Below are 14,951 nucleotides of genomic sequence, written 5' to 3' on the forward strand. Positions count from 1 at the left end.
TTCCTAAATTTCAAAGCACGTGTAGGAGAAGTCCTCATAATTCTCACAACATTACGAATATTACTAATGCAAACATTATGATCCTTCAAAGCATCACACACAGTAAGATTTAATATGTGTGTGCAACATCTAACATGCATATATTCGCCCTCAAATAACAATCCTCACTGAATCTCTTGATATGATAGTAAATGACAATATCATTTGAACTAACACTGTCAACAGTCAAAGTCATAATTCTTTCAATCCCCCATTTCTTCAAAATTTTCTCAACAACCCTACCAATGGTTATCCCCTTCATGTTTCTCAATTTGACTAAAACTAAGAATCCTCTTATGCAATTTCCAATCAAAATAAATGAAATGAGCAGTCAATACCATATAATTTATATTTTGTCTAGAAGTCCAACAATCAGTAGGAGAGAAACATTGTGTGTGTGTGTGTGTATATATATTTTAATATTAAACATGTCTTTCAAATGCTGTTTCTTAGTAAGATATATCTTCAGAACATACCTAACCACAATTACTTAGAGATGAAACAACAAACCTAGGCCCAAGCAAACCTATCGATTTATTGATAAATCTTCGGAAACTCTTACCCTCCACATACCTAAAAGGTAATTCATCTATAATAATCATCTTAGCTAAAGCTTTTCTACAATTCTCTAAATCAAATAAATCATAAACAACTTTTGAATCATATTCCAAAACATCACCAACAGGTTCTTGATTTTGAAAGCTAATAATTTTTGGGTTAGATTCCCTTCTTTTGGTAAGAGTATTCTTGCAATTTTCTATGTGAAATTTCAAAGTTCTCGTCCTATTACGTTTAGGATGACATGCATACATATTTTCCACAATATTATTTGTATTTAGCTTGAGGATTAGAAGGATCATATTTTTTTTGAACTTGAAGAACAATCTGCCACTGAACCTAGATCTATGTTGATAATACCGACTTTCTTCCCAACTGTCGTACCACTTGGGTGTTCCGATGTATTCATATTAACTCTGCAAAATATATAACAATTTCGTCAACAACAAGTGAAGTGAACAACCAAACTAACATTAAATTTAAAATATATAAATATAACTATTAAAATGGAATGACTAAATGAAAAAGGAGCCACAGATTAACACTTAACAGTAACACAAAATTGGGAGCAAATCTTTTCTTATGAAAACACGGAAAATAAACTTAGCTAAATTACATTTTTATTAGTATGAAAAACTAAGATTTTGTTAAGAACATAGCATACATCAAATAGTAAAAGTTCATATCAGTGTTATAGGTTTAATCTATAATTTTAAAGTCGACATCCATGGAAGGTTTCAATACTTTTTTTAATGTCTATATCATATCCGATTGTTGGATGGGAATGATCAAATTTTCCCTTTCACATTTCCTATTGTTGATTCAAAGAACGATGCTTAGTGAGAGTGGTTCTTTGAATAACTAAACAATCCATATGTTATCGTAAAAACCTCGTCATTGTTTCTGATAGGCACAAGAGTATTATCAAATAAGCTGAAAAGGTTCTTCCTAGGGCTCACAACTGCATATGCGCATTCCATATGTACAAGAATTTGAAGTTGAGGTACAATGACAAGTTGACTATCATGTATTCTTTCCATGTGTCAAAGCATACAATGTTACGGATTTTGAATATAATATGCACCAGTTAGAGTATACTATATGAGGCATACGTGAGGAGTTGTCTTCCATAGGTTTTCTAAATATTTGTGTGCTTATTCACATTGTACAAGATATAATTTCATGACAACAAACATTTCATAAAGTTTAAATAATGTTGTTATGATGTATGCAAGAGAATTACTATCTTCAATGTGGGAAGTTTTTGAGGATGATGTTGCAAAGGTGATTCTATGAGCATAAGAACGATGTAGATTTCAAGTTACTGAATTTACGAAAGTGCTGAGAGAACAAATTGATGCTTTACTTGCAATGCAAGTAAGCATCATACTATTTTTTACTTTTGAATGACTTGGGTATTATTTATACATGTTACACTTTGATGTTGTTATAAAGGAACGATCATAATCATACGTATATATAATATACCCTTACTTTATGGTGTATATTGAGCATAGTGCATGAAACATTCATCATGTCTTAGTTGTAGATATAATGAATTTACTTATTTTTTCCTTTTTTGTCAATAATAAAATTTCCAGATATTTGATAATAATAAACAATTTGAGGTAAGACTTTCAAATCGATGTTGCACTTGTTGTTAGTCTGATATAATTAAAATACATTGTGTTCATGCATGCGTCGTATTAACACAAATTGTTGCCTACAAAGGTTACGTCTCACCATATTATTCAAACATATATTTATGTTCTACTTATAGTTGATGCATCCATCAATTAGGTAGTCGGTCAAGTTTGAGTATTCCAGAAGATGAAAGAGGATAAACATTCTTCTGCCAAATGTGCAATATTTAAAAGGTAGACCAAAGAATGTGAGAATTCCTTTGGTAAAATTCAATTGAAGAAGTGTGTTAAATGTGGTCGTTTGTAGAAGATACGATCGCAATAGGGAAATCATGCAAAAATTTTCTTACGCGATAGAAAGACATTAAAATTTTCTCTTAACCATTTTTATTTGTTACAGTTAGAACACATTTTTGTAGTTCCTTTCATTATTGATATTTTATTTCCCATTTTCAAACATTACAGTTTTGCGTTACGTTTCATTGTTCACTTTTTATAAAGTTTTTCCACATGGAATAAATATAGGATGTATACACTACATAACCCATCCAATTTAGTAAAAGTGAATATAATATATATACTATAACTACTGTTGTATCTGATACATACATACTAATTTTAATTATTTTAATTGCATTTTATTCCTTAGATTTCAATATATAACTACAATTCATGTATACTATCACAAAAAAAAAAGATCAAAATATATACTTTCAGCCATTTGAATAGTTTATAACCTATTTATGTAAAGAGTGCTATAATCCATGAAGTAATATTTATGATATATGACTTGTTGAATTACACTATTATATTCTAGTAAATAATGATATTTAATTATCAATTTTCAACCATATTGTACCCGTAAACTTGTAATAATAGTCTAATAATAATAAAAAAGAATGGTACTCAATAATTCAAATAAGTCTAATTATCATACAATACATTATATCTAAATTTGAACCATTAAGTTGAAGGTTGGGACACCAAAATCTTGACTTGTAAAATATTTTTCTAATATCTTCTCTTTTGTTGGACCAAATTTGTAGTGTACGGGATCGATTAACCTTCTAAGGTAATAATACTCTACGTTTTTTATGTCTTAATGATGCATTTTCTTGAATTTTTTTTGTCTTATTTTGTTTATTCATGTACCTCATTTTTCAAAATAGTCTCATTCCTTCAACTGCATATTATTAATTACAATTTTTTTTTTAAACTAAACTCAATTGATTACATCAACTAAAAAACTATAGTAACATATTTTCATAAGAATACTCATAGTATGAATATATATGCTTACAACATCATCAGTAATATTATCATTATTAATGTTTTATTTCTCGTGCATTATTGTCAATAGTATATGAATCATACACCCATAATGTAATCTAGTTTATAAGAACTCCATTTCCCTAAGTTAGTGTTGGAAATTTTAAAGATTTTAATTTTATTATGTTACTTTGCTCTGTTAACTTGGTTAGTTAACTCTTCCTAATTAATAGGAGGGAGTGACTGCAACTATATAAACTCAGACTCCCAAATCTTAGGGGGTGCTTCCTTATAAAAGAGGTTGCATCTGACAGTATAAGGAATGGTGCTTAGGGTGTGTTCCAGTAGAGCTTCTCACAAGTACTTTTCTGTAAAATACCAAGAGTGTAGTTTTAAGTGTTATAATTTTGAGGATACAATCAATTGGGTATTCGTAACAGAACTGTTGGGTTTTTCTCCAGGAACTTTTGTAGCGTCACAGTGGAATCCACGAACACCAAGTCGCAGTCGGAGATCAATCACGAACGAAAAATGCTTACGATTCACAGCCTGAATTCTTCAAGTGGTGAAGAATTTTAGACAACCTTAATTCTCTGTGTTTCACCAAAAAATTCTCTCTCTCTCTCTATTTTCTCCAGGAATGACACACACCTCGTATCACACACATTGATATAGTAAGAGAGTGTGGTGAGATTTTAGGGGGAGGAATAGTTACATAACTACTCCCCCATTTCAAATTCAAATTGAATTTGAATTTTGGATTTTATTAAATCCTACATCTCTCACTCGCACATAATGTACTTTCATTATGGGTGGACCACAAAAAAACTACGTCTCATCTTCTTATGGGACTCTTTTAATGTCTCAAAAACAAGAAACATATTCCATAAAAAATTATACAAGAAAAACAAGTCGTGTGATCGTCATACAATAATTTTGAGAGCGAGTCACTTTACAACTGTTAAGTATGTAAAGTAACTTGAATAATCGAGTAGAGTCAGTATGAAGTACCGTAGAGTCCTTTAGTCACATTTATCACAACTCATGATCTCTTTTGAAATATTAATATCATATGTGTGTGTATTCACAATTATATTACAAAAATATAATTGGTCGACCTCTGAAAATGCTATAATGTGTGACACTTGAAATGATCTTCCCTTTCTTAAAAAATTTCCATTCCCAAACAATTGCTTTATAGGAGGTCCCATTAGATCAAATCATTCATGACCATTGCAACTTCCATAATGAAGCTAACATTGTAATAGAACCTCCAAATTTTAGCGAAAAAAAGGTCATAAGGGTACTTGTGGAGATTTCTTGATCTCACGGGTCTCACACAATAAAGAAGTAGAGATCAATTAACTTCTGCTATCTTTGGTGGTCAAATTGTGCACAGGTGGTATGAAATATATGTTACAGTATCTTACTCTATCTCGTTAGAGTGTATGTCTCAACTAAATAATGTACAGATGATAGTTCAGATATACTCAATATCTAACTTGAGTCCACAACTCTACCTTAATAATTTATCAACTAATGATAACAGGACTTCTATCTGGCATTCAAAAACAGTTTAAGGTGAATAATGAGATTTGTCACATTCGATCATAATATGATCTTATCTTGATCACATATCAAGGCGATATCTCATTTTAAGCTAGCTCTTGCTCTCATATTTTATTGTACTACTATAACAATAAAATTACTTAAAATTATCTCAATTCTAACTGACACGCAAGTCATAGAAGCGATTGTTCGTGTGAGAGAGCCAATCTACTGTCTGACATACTTCTCATTAAATGTACTAAACATTTTTTGTGTATGCATACTGAAGTACAAAATAATGAAGTACAAAACTTTATTCTATAGTTTTAAAAACACAATACAATTTGTTAAGAAATACAAACTTAAAGCCTTCGCAATCCTAAAGATTTAATGTGGCTAATAAATACATATCTAGGAATAGGCTTACTAAAGGGGTCCGCAACCATATTGCCCATTGATATAATGTTGAGACAAACGTCCAGACAATAGTAAGAAACCAATAATTGTATCAATGGGTGCAATTATCGATTCTCTTCTATAAAGAGCACTTGCGCTCGACCCGATAGAAGAGAACCGATAAATGCACCCATTGATACAATTATTGGTTTCTTACTATTGTCTGGACATTTGTCTCAACATTATTTGATACAACTAAAGAGATAAGGTTTGGCCGACAAGACAAGTCCTTAACTGGCATCTTATCTCTTTGGAATCTTCTTTATAAAAGATAAGCATGGCCGACAGGAGGCATCTTATCTTTGAAAAGAAATAAAGTAAAACGGAAAATAATTACAAACTGACAAAATAAAGAAAAGTCTGAAAATAAAAGCTGATATGACTGTTTTTGGACTGGATGCTTGCTTCGTAATTTCGATGAAGTCACCCGGCTTCTTCTGATTTAGCGAGGATTGCGGATTCTGTATATCAATCGAAAGGCTTCTCTGGTTTCCAATTAGGACGTTCCATCCAGGGTCTTACTCACGGCTTCCCGCCTAAACTGCCCAAGGAACACCAACGATCTTCGACCAAGGTTGCCTTATGAGATATGAAATCCTCTCAACTGAGTCAATTCTATACGCTACCTGCGCTGCCTTGTGGTTGGTTACTCCACATCAGAAGTTTGCCATCTACTGCATCTTAATTCCTTCTGCAAGTCCTTCACAAAAACAGACTGGGATAGAGATGATAAGATCGGAATACAATGATCTTATCCGAAAATTTAAAACAAAATTTAAACAAATTAATTTACATAATAAATTAAAAATAAACGCTTGGGATATCTAGCTTCAGTTGGGCTGTGAATCTAGATATGGATCATTGATGTCGTATCCTTCGAAGGGATCAAAATCTTCTTCGTTGTCTTCGACATCATTGTTGACAAAGGCGGATGAGTCAGCATCCGTCTGTAGGTCGTCTGGGTCAGAGATCTGAACTGTGACCGTATTGAGAACTGAGTTGAAGTCGGCTTGAGTTCCGGCTCCAGCTAGTGAGCTCATGACAACATTCTTGGCTAGAAGGAAGCTCTCGTCTTCTTGCCTTGTTACGTCTTGAAGATGAACGTTGGTTTTCAACCAGTTCTTCATCTTATCAGATTCTAGGTAGGAATAATCAAAATTTTCCCACCACTTGATGCGTAAAGCTTTGCTCAACGTTTTGAAGTTGCCACTGGGTCCTAGCTGGAAATTCCAGCAAAAGATGAATGGTATTTGAAACTACAAAGCAAATCTAAACGTCTTAGAGAGAGGAGACGAGTAGATACTTTGTTGAAATAGATGGTATGATCTTTGAACTTCAACTGGAAAAATTTTCTCGGAGAGTCCAAAGTATGTCCACCAACTTTGAAACCAATTCGGAAAGTGCGATTTGTAAGCTTGCTTACAAAAAGTCACAAACCAAGAATGGTTGTAACCTTGCAACCAGAAGACAACATACCACGCTTTCATGTAGTCTCGGTAGTTGTATGTCTGAGGCTGAAAGGTAGTCGTCAGTTTCTTTCCTACAAACATACCCTGTTTCCAAGAGGAAGGGGTAAGGATTCGGAAGATCTTGAGTTTTGAGTAAATGATCCTGGACTGTCTGGAATATGAGTAATTTCTGTAGATTTTGAATCTACCAGAATAAACTCATAAAAAGTGCGAGTTTTTTGAAGATCCTCTGGCAGGAAATTAAAACCATGAGGAAATATTTGTCTACAGACTTCTTGGACCGAAGGTCCGTCGAACTCTGGTTCAATAGTTGAGTCTACCAGGGTAGTTTTGGTGAAATAACCAGTAATTGGAGGCCTTGGCTGGAAAACCTTTGGCCTGACGATTTGAGAAAACGAGTAAGGATTCCTCGGAACCGTTGGTCTTGAAGTGGCGACTGCCGTAGCAGGGCGCCTGTTTCTCGTTGTATTGTCGAAGGGGCGTAACAACGTTCTTGAGGGAGTGGGAAGGCTAGGAGGGCCTGTTTGGATAGTCAAGCCTCTCTGTGCAGAACCTTGCTGGCGTCTGGATACCGTTTCAAACTGGATATCCATGGCATAATTTTCTACACTCATCGGAGATGGTACAGATGATTAAGTAATGAGCCTTTTGTCCTTTGAGATAGCAGCTTTTGAGGAGGATGCTACTGTTTGAGGAGAAATGGTTGATTCATTTCTCGGCGACGGAGGTCGCTGATTGTTTTGAGGCGGAGGCCGCTGGGTGTTTGGCCGTCTCCGGCCGGGAGGAGGTTCCATTGGAAGGGAGAGAGATCAGAGCTGATTTGGGGGTTTTCAAGAGATGTTCTTTTGAGAGGTAATCAGCAAGGGAATTCTCGCTTCCTTTTATAGGCACAATTTGGAAATCAAAGCAAGACGGTATAACCTGCGACCTAGCAAAGATTTGTTTTGAGACCAGATTTTTTACATCTTTTCAAAGATGTATTTGCTTGCTTTTGAATCCGTCCGTATGGTGAAATCCTTGTTGATAAGATCTCCCTGGAATTTTTGAATGCAAAGTACTATTGCTAGTATTTCTTTCTTCACCGTGGAATAGTTTTGTTGGGCGCTATTCCAGATGCCTGAATGATAACGGATTATCGCGATTTTTCCGTTAACTTCTTGTTTGAGAACACCGCCGTAACCGATTTCTGACGATCGGTATCAATTATGAGGCGTGCCTGTTCATCCACTAGAGATAAGCATGAGATGCTTATCGTCAGTGATTTGATGGATTGGACTGTGTGTAACGCCCCGAGTTCCTCAGGTTAGTTAGTCTCGAATCGGGAGATTTTTCATTTAATTTTCAAAGTGAATGTTAATTGAATTTATTTATATTTATCGGGCTCTAAAATCCAATTAAATTAATATTTACCGGATCCCGTGTGGTGGGTCTTGTTTAGGAGGGGGGTAGATTTCTTATCTTTGGGCTTGGACTTATTGGGCCCCCTTTGGGTTATTTTGATTTTAAAACAAAGGGAAAAAGGAAGAAAACAAAAACCAAACCCTAGCCCATTCCTTCATTTCTTCTTCTTTTTTTTCCTCCCTTTTCTTCTTCCCCATTCCTAGCCCTAGCCGACAGCCCCCCCCCCCCCCAACTTCTTCTTCTTCTTCTTGGAGCAGTCCAGCCGGCGACCCCTTCTTCTCCGGCGAAGAGGCGCAGCAGCAGCAGCATCTCCATGCCGGCGGCCCGACTAAAGACCCGCGAATAGCAGCCCACGAACCGGCGCCATCAGCAACGTTCTCCAAGGCGGCGCGGCGTTTTCGCACGACCCACGGTGCGGTGGCTCTCCGACGACCCTCCACGACCGGCCGGCACGCTCCACGAACCACGAACGGCGGCGGCACTGAACAACCACCGGAATCTGACGCCCTGCAGCACTCCCTTCGACGTGAACAGTAGCCTTCCGGTGAAGTTCGACGCTGACTCACACGCAATCGAAGCCCAATCTATTTACCCACTCACTTCGGCATGGGTTCGGCGTTGACCCACCTCTAATTGGACCCAAATCAGCATTACTCATCACTTTTAGACGTCGGGACAGCAAGCTTAAGGCCTTTTGAACTCAGATTGGGAGCCCGAACCCCTTCGACGTCAACCCACTCCTAACCCAAGTTGTTTTAGTGTGAGTTAGTAGGTAACGACTCTACCTAAACTCGGTTTCGTTTATAACTAAATGTTTCTAATTGGTTACTAACCTCGAGATCATGCTCTTTTGTAGTAGGAAGTGTTCAACGAGCTTAGGAGCTTTAGGACAAGTGTTTGTAAGTAGCACGGGGGCGGGTGCGTGCGTTGGTTATTTGGTTGCCGATGTGCTCTTTATGATGCTTAATATTGGTTCTAATACGTGGTTGTGTAGTGTAACTCTTGTTTATGTTGTTTTGTATGCCTGGTTAGTGTTGAATGTCCGTCGGTGATAATAGTGGGAATTTTGTATTGTTGAACTGCTGAGATCTGTTGTAGAATGATGTATGATTGTAGGGAATGTTTCGTTAAGGTGAATTTATTTTGGAAATGTTTGTTGTCTGAATTTGTATGAAGTGTTTGGCGTGTCTCATGAGTTTTATTATATCTAGCAATGCTTATTGAATATGGACGTTGGATATTAAGTGTTTGGATGAATTGTGTTGGGCTCCAATCGTTTGCAATTTGTTGACTATGGTCTGTCATGACTAAACTCACTGTGGCGCTGTTGTTAAGATTTGGTATGTTACGAAAGCATGTTTGGTTTATTGTTTTGCTATTAGAATGATGTTTATATTGTGGAAGCATGCTGAATTGTGTTGGTGAGCTGAGAGATGCATTGAAATCATACTAATGGTGGTGTTGTTGATGGGCGTTGTTGTGGTTGGTGCTATTAGGGAAGTAGTACGGAAATATTGGTTGGAGGCTAGAAATGTTGTGTGGAATTATGAAAGTTATGAACTGAATGGGTGAGTGTCAGGGCCTCGGGTATAAATGGTTGGAGGCTGATACGTCACTAATTGGGTATCGAGGCCACGGGTATAAATGGTCGGGGGTCGATGCGAGGAGTCTTTCGAAAGGAGAACTATTGGGGCCTTGGGTATAAATGGTCTAGGGCCAATAGATTGTAAGACATCGAGGCCTCGGGTATAAATGGTCGAGGGTCGATGCACTAGTGTCGGGGCTCTGGGTATAAATGGTCAGGGGCCGACACTACCGACAGAATGGTTTCGAAGAGCTTGAATAACTGAGGCGAACATAGATGTATTTTAGGTGTTAGGGAGCCAAGTGGACAGTAGTTGTTTTTATATGAGCGTGGTTAGCATCGGGTCTTATAGAGCATGTTTATGGTTGAATGTATAATGTAATAGTAGAGCATGTCTATGGTTATTCGCATATTGTAATGATAGAGTATGACGATGTATGTTCCCTTTATGGTTATGAGCATGATGTTTGTGTGTGCTTGGTGAGGGCTACTTACGGAGTATATTTTATATACTCACCCCCCCTCTACAATGATTGTTTCAGGTGAAGGACTCGTGAGTGACCATGGTGATGGGACGGAGGAGACGTGACGAGCGAGGACCATAGGCTGCTTAGTTACTCCTGTTTCGTTTAAGTCATTGGTTAAGGCCTTATGTTGTGGCCAATAAACGGTTTATTTGTATTTGAATAATTGTGAGATTTTTTCCTTGTGGTTAGTTTTGCTTCGGGATAGGTGCCTGTTTGAGTTTTATTCCATTTGTTTAGTTTTATATAGATTGAATAATAAACTTGCCTCGTGAAGTGGTTCACGAACGTTGTTGAATTTTATTCCATGAGATTGATTTATCGTTAGATTGATGGGGATTGAAACTTGATTTTATAAGTTTGTGTGCATAGGAAGTTGGCAGGCTGTAGTCGGGGTTAAATTTGATTAGTTGGGTAGTTAACGTGACCTAGAGGTGTGCGGAAAATTCTGGGTCGTTACACTGCGCGTGTATGTTCTACAGTCCAAGGCTTTGGATTCTTCTTCAATCTGTCATATAGTGGCCGACAAATTGTACAGAGATCTTCAATAAAGTCTCCAACGTAATTCACACAACCCAAAAATCGCTGTAGTTGTGTTTTGTCTTGTATGACATCTGGAAATTTATCTACGAATTCCAGAGACCGTTGGATTGGTTTGATAATCCCTTGATTAATATCATAACCGAGAAATCTGACCTTTGTTTGGAACAACTTAATCTTCGGCTGGGAGACCACAAGACCATTTGTTCTTATAATATTGAGGAATAACTGGAGATGCTTGAAGTGCTGATCTACAGTATTCGAGAATACCAGAATGTCATCAATGTAGACTATTGTGAATTCTTGGTATTTGTTGAAGATATCGTTCATAATCTTCTGAAATTCAGGAGCATTCTTCAATCTGAATGGCATGATGTTCCATTGATATTGTCCGAATGGAACATTAAAGGCCGTCTTGTAACGGTCGCTTGGATGAATCTGAATTTGCCAAAACCCAGATTTTAAATCGAACTTTGAGAACACTTTTGCAGAAGTGATCCTTTTCAGTAAATCCTGTCGATTAGGTATAGGATACCTAATCCATTTGAGGACTTTATTGAGCGGCTTGTAATTTATTACGAGCCTAGGAATTCCTCGTTCTTTCTCGGCCTGATTGTTTACGTAGAAAGCCGAACAAGACCAAGGGCTTTTGGAAGGACTGATTAATCCCTTCTTGAGAAAATCTGATATCTCGTCAGTACATGTTTTGACCAGATCTTTGCTCATTTGAATAGGCCGAGCCTTGGTAGGAATTTCAGCCTCTTTGAATCCATCAACATACGGTAGATTAACCATATGTCTCTTCCTATCCCAGAAGACATTTGGGATATTTGAACAAACTTCCTTTTCAAGCTTTCTTAGGAAGTTTTGAATTCTCTGTTGGACAGATGACATGTCGATTTGAATAGCCACTTTGCAGGTCTTTATATCGTCTTGAAGGAATTCAATTTGTTTTTCCTTCTTTGCGATACTATTGATATAAAGACTGATGTCTTCTTCAATTGATGAAATATATCTTGGAATTATCGGCTGACTGAATTCGAAGATAATCTCTTTGTTGAACTTCTTAGACACTATTCCTTTATCAGTGACTGAAAAAATATATAATTGAGTTAAGAAGGGGGTACCTAGTATGACTCCTTCATTAAGGTTTTTGACCAGGATGAAGGTATTGATAAGGCACACGTCGTCCTTGCAGATGTGGACCTTTGATAATTTATATTTGATATTCAACGGATTCCCACCGGCTCCGCTGAGAACTTCTTTGGTTTTTTCAAAGTATTTAGAAGGAACCAATCCTTCTTGGATGACGTTCTGATCGGCTCTAGAGTCGATAAGAGCGAATGTTTCCAATTGGAAGTCTCTGATTTTGAAAATAATCTTGGACATCCACTTCTGGTTTCTTTTGAAGAGCTTCTGCTTCAAGACTTTCCCGAAGTTTAACAAGACACATTCTTTTGGAGTCTTCATCGGGTAGTTGATCAATTAGATCAAAGAGAGCCTCTTGATCTTTATTGATGACATTGATATGGCCGTGGCATTTTCCAGCACAATGGCCAGTGCATGGAATAATTCCATCTTCTTCAGAGGAATCACTTTGAGAGAAAAAGGTCTCTTCGTCAGAATCTTCTTCGTTTATGAGGTTGATCTCATCATTGTCAGTGGAAGATTCGGAACTCGAGGAGTTTTCTTCTTCACTTCTGATGGCATAGAGAAGAGATCGCCGTGTTTTTTCATCTATGGTCAGAGAATTGATTTTGTCCTTTAAAGGGCATTTGCTAGAGTAATGTCCTTTGCGGTTGCACTTGTAACAAGTAACAGAGGATTTATGAGGACGATTCTTTGAATAATCCTTCTTTCCCTTGTTCCTGTTGTAATATTTCCTTTTACGTCGTGGTAATTCGGAATCTTTTGATTTACTCTTGCTAAAGAGTCGCTTGTTGGAAGACTTCTTTTTCTTCTTCCGTTCTTCCTCAGATCTGTCGTCAAGACCGTATTGTTTGCAAAAAGTTCCCAATTCCTTTCGGTAGTCGGGCTCTTTGATAACCTTGGCTGTATGCTTATTCTCTAGACAGAGATTAACGCATATTTGTTGAATCGTGGCATTAATGTCCCCGATTGTTAACTCCGCCCAATCGATACGATTAGTTGTAGAGTTTGTTACCACAGTTTGGTAGAATTTTTGAGCAATATAATGTGGAAGTCCTTCAACGAACTTTTGCTTCCAGATATCTGCTCCGCATGTTGTAATAGTATAAAGACGCGCCAAGAAGGTGTCTTTGTACCATTTGTAGTTACTCATCTTCCGACATCGAAGGCTTAAAAGAGCTTCGGCATTGAGATCTGAGTAGACTTGAGTGCTACCAATAAAATTCTTGGTCATTGCATAGATTAACTGATTTACCATGTCTGGCTCATCAATCTGCATTGCATTAGAACCTTCCTGCTTGACAACTGCTTTAGTTGCTATCAGGATTTTTGTTCTATCTTCATCGGTTAGTTGGTTATGCCACCAGCTCCTTAGGTTTCCAGAGAGACTCGAGATAAGGATTTGGGCTGTCTGTAAAACCGGCTTCTTGGTGCTGAAAGCAGTGGCTGCCATCATCATTTCTTGAAAAGTATTCATCATTTGAGCTTCAGAATATCCATCGATATTCCAAGTGATTATAGAAGATTCGTCATAAGTTCGTTGATCATGGCGGAGGTCGTCCCATCCCATATCCGGAGGAGATGGTCTAGGATAATGATTCTTCACTTCTGTGTGCATGGTGACCAGAAGTATTGTTGAGGATGAAGCCTGGGTTATAGTCGGTATAGTAGCTACTACATTTATACTCTTGGCCACTTCATTCTTTTGAGAAGAATCTCTTTTATTGAGGGACAAAGAAGAAAGTCTTCTGTTGATTTTAGCAAAAAGATCTGAGGGGTCTTCTTTGAGAGGTCCAATCTTAAAACTATTTGGTTGAAAGATTGGTTGACGGGGGTCTACTGGTGGGATTTTGGAGACGGTAGGAAGAACCAGATTCTCGATTCTTTCTACAGCTTTAGATACTTCGGAAAGGATCTTGTTTGAGTAGTTGAGTTGATGTTGGATGTTCTTAATTTCTCGAATACCAACTTTCTGGACCTTGTCTTCATCTATTGTTTTATAGGGTGAAGACACCATCTTTATGGCAGGTATCACCGGGTGAGAAAATGTAGCTTCTTCTTCCGGAGGGAAGGTGGAAGCTATTTCTTCGCCTCTTGCTGTGACCCAAACAGTGCCATTTTTGATGACTGCTACCTGTCCTTAGGCCCGGAGCTGTTTGACTAGAGCTTCGTTTTTAGCTAGCTCTCGTTCTTGCATCTTTGCAGTGAAATCGTCAATAGTCATGACGGGTTTCCTTGTTTCCTTTGGTGCAGCAATCCACATATCGATGTATTTGCTGTATAGTTCTTCATAACGTTTCTCAGGTTTTGAGATCACATTTATTTGATTGAAGGCGGATTCAGTTCTCCTTTCCATGTCGGATTGAGTTGGAGAGAGTGATCCTTCTTCATACTGAACGTCAGGGATCGGATGAGTGAAATCTACTGACGCTCGCATGGATTCAGATCTTTTAAAAGATCTGTTAATAGTGCTTACCGACCTTGTTTCTGAAGATATGCTTGGACGGCTGCTCATGACTTCTCTAATTCTGGGATATCTTGCTTCAGAATTGAATTGTACTTCGACATTTCCGTCTGGAAATTCGGTGATTGATGCCTCCGTATTAGTCCTTCTAACGGGGGCTGATACTCCTTGAAGTCTCAAGATAGTGTTTCTAGAGATTTCATCCTATCGAAGCGTCTTCGGAATGGTCATCGAAGATTTTTCGAGATTGACTTCCATTAGCATGGTGTAACCTTTTGGAGAGACACCAAGTGCTTTTGGAGAAAG

This window comes from Momordica charantia, assembly GCF_013281855.1.
Source record: "Momordica charantia cultivar OHB3-1 chromosome 11 unlocalized genomic scaffold, Mcharantia_2.0 BLBB01000011.1, whole genome shotgun sequence".
In the NCBI taxonomy this organism is placed as follows: domain Eukaryota; kingdom Viridiplantae; phylum Streptophyta; class Magnoliopsida; order Cucurbitales; family Cucurbitaceae; genus Momordica; species Momordica charantia.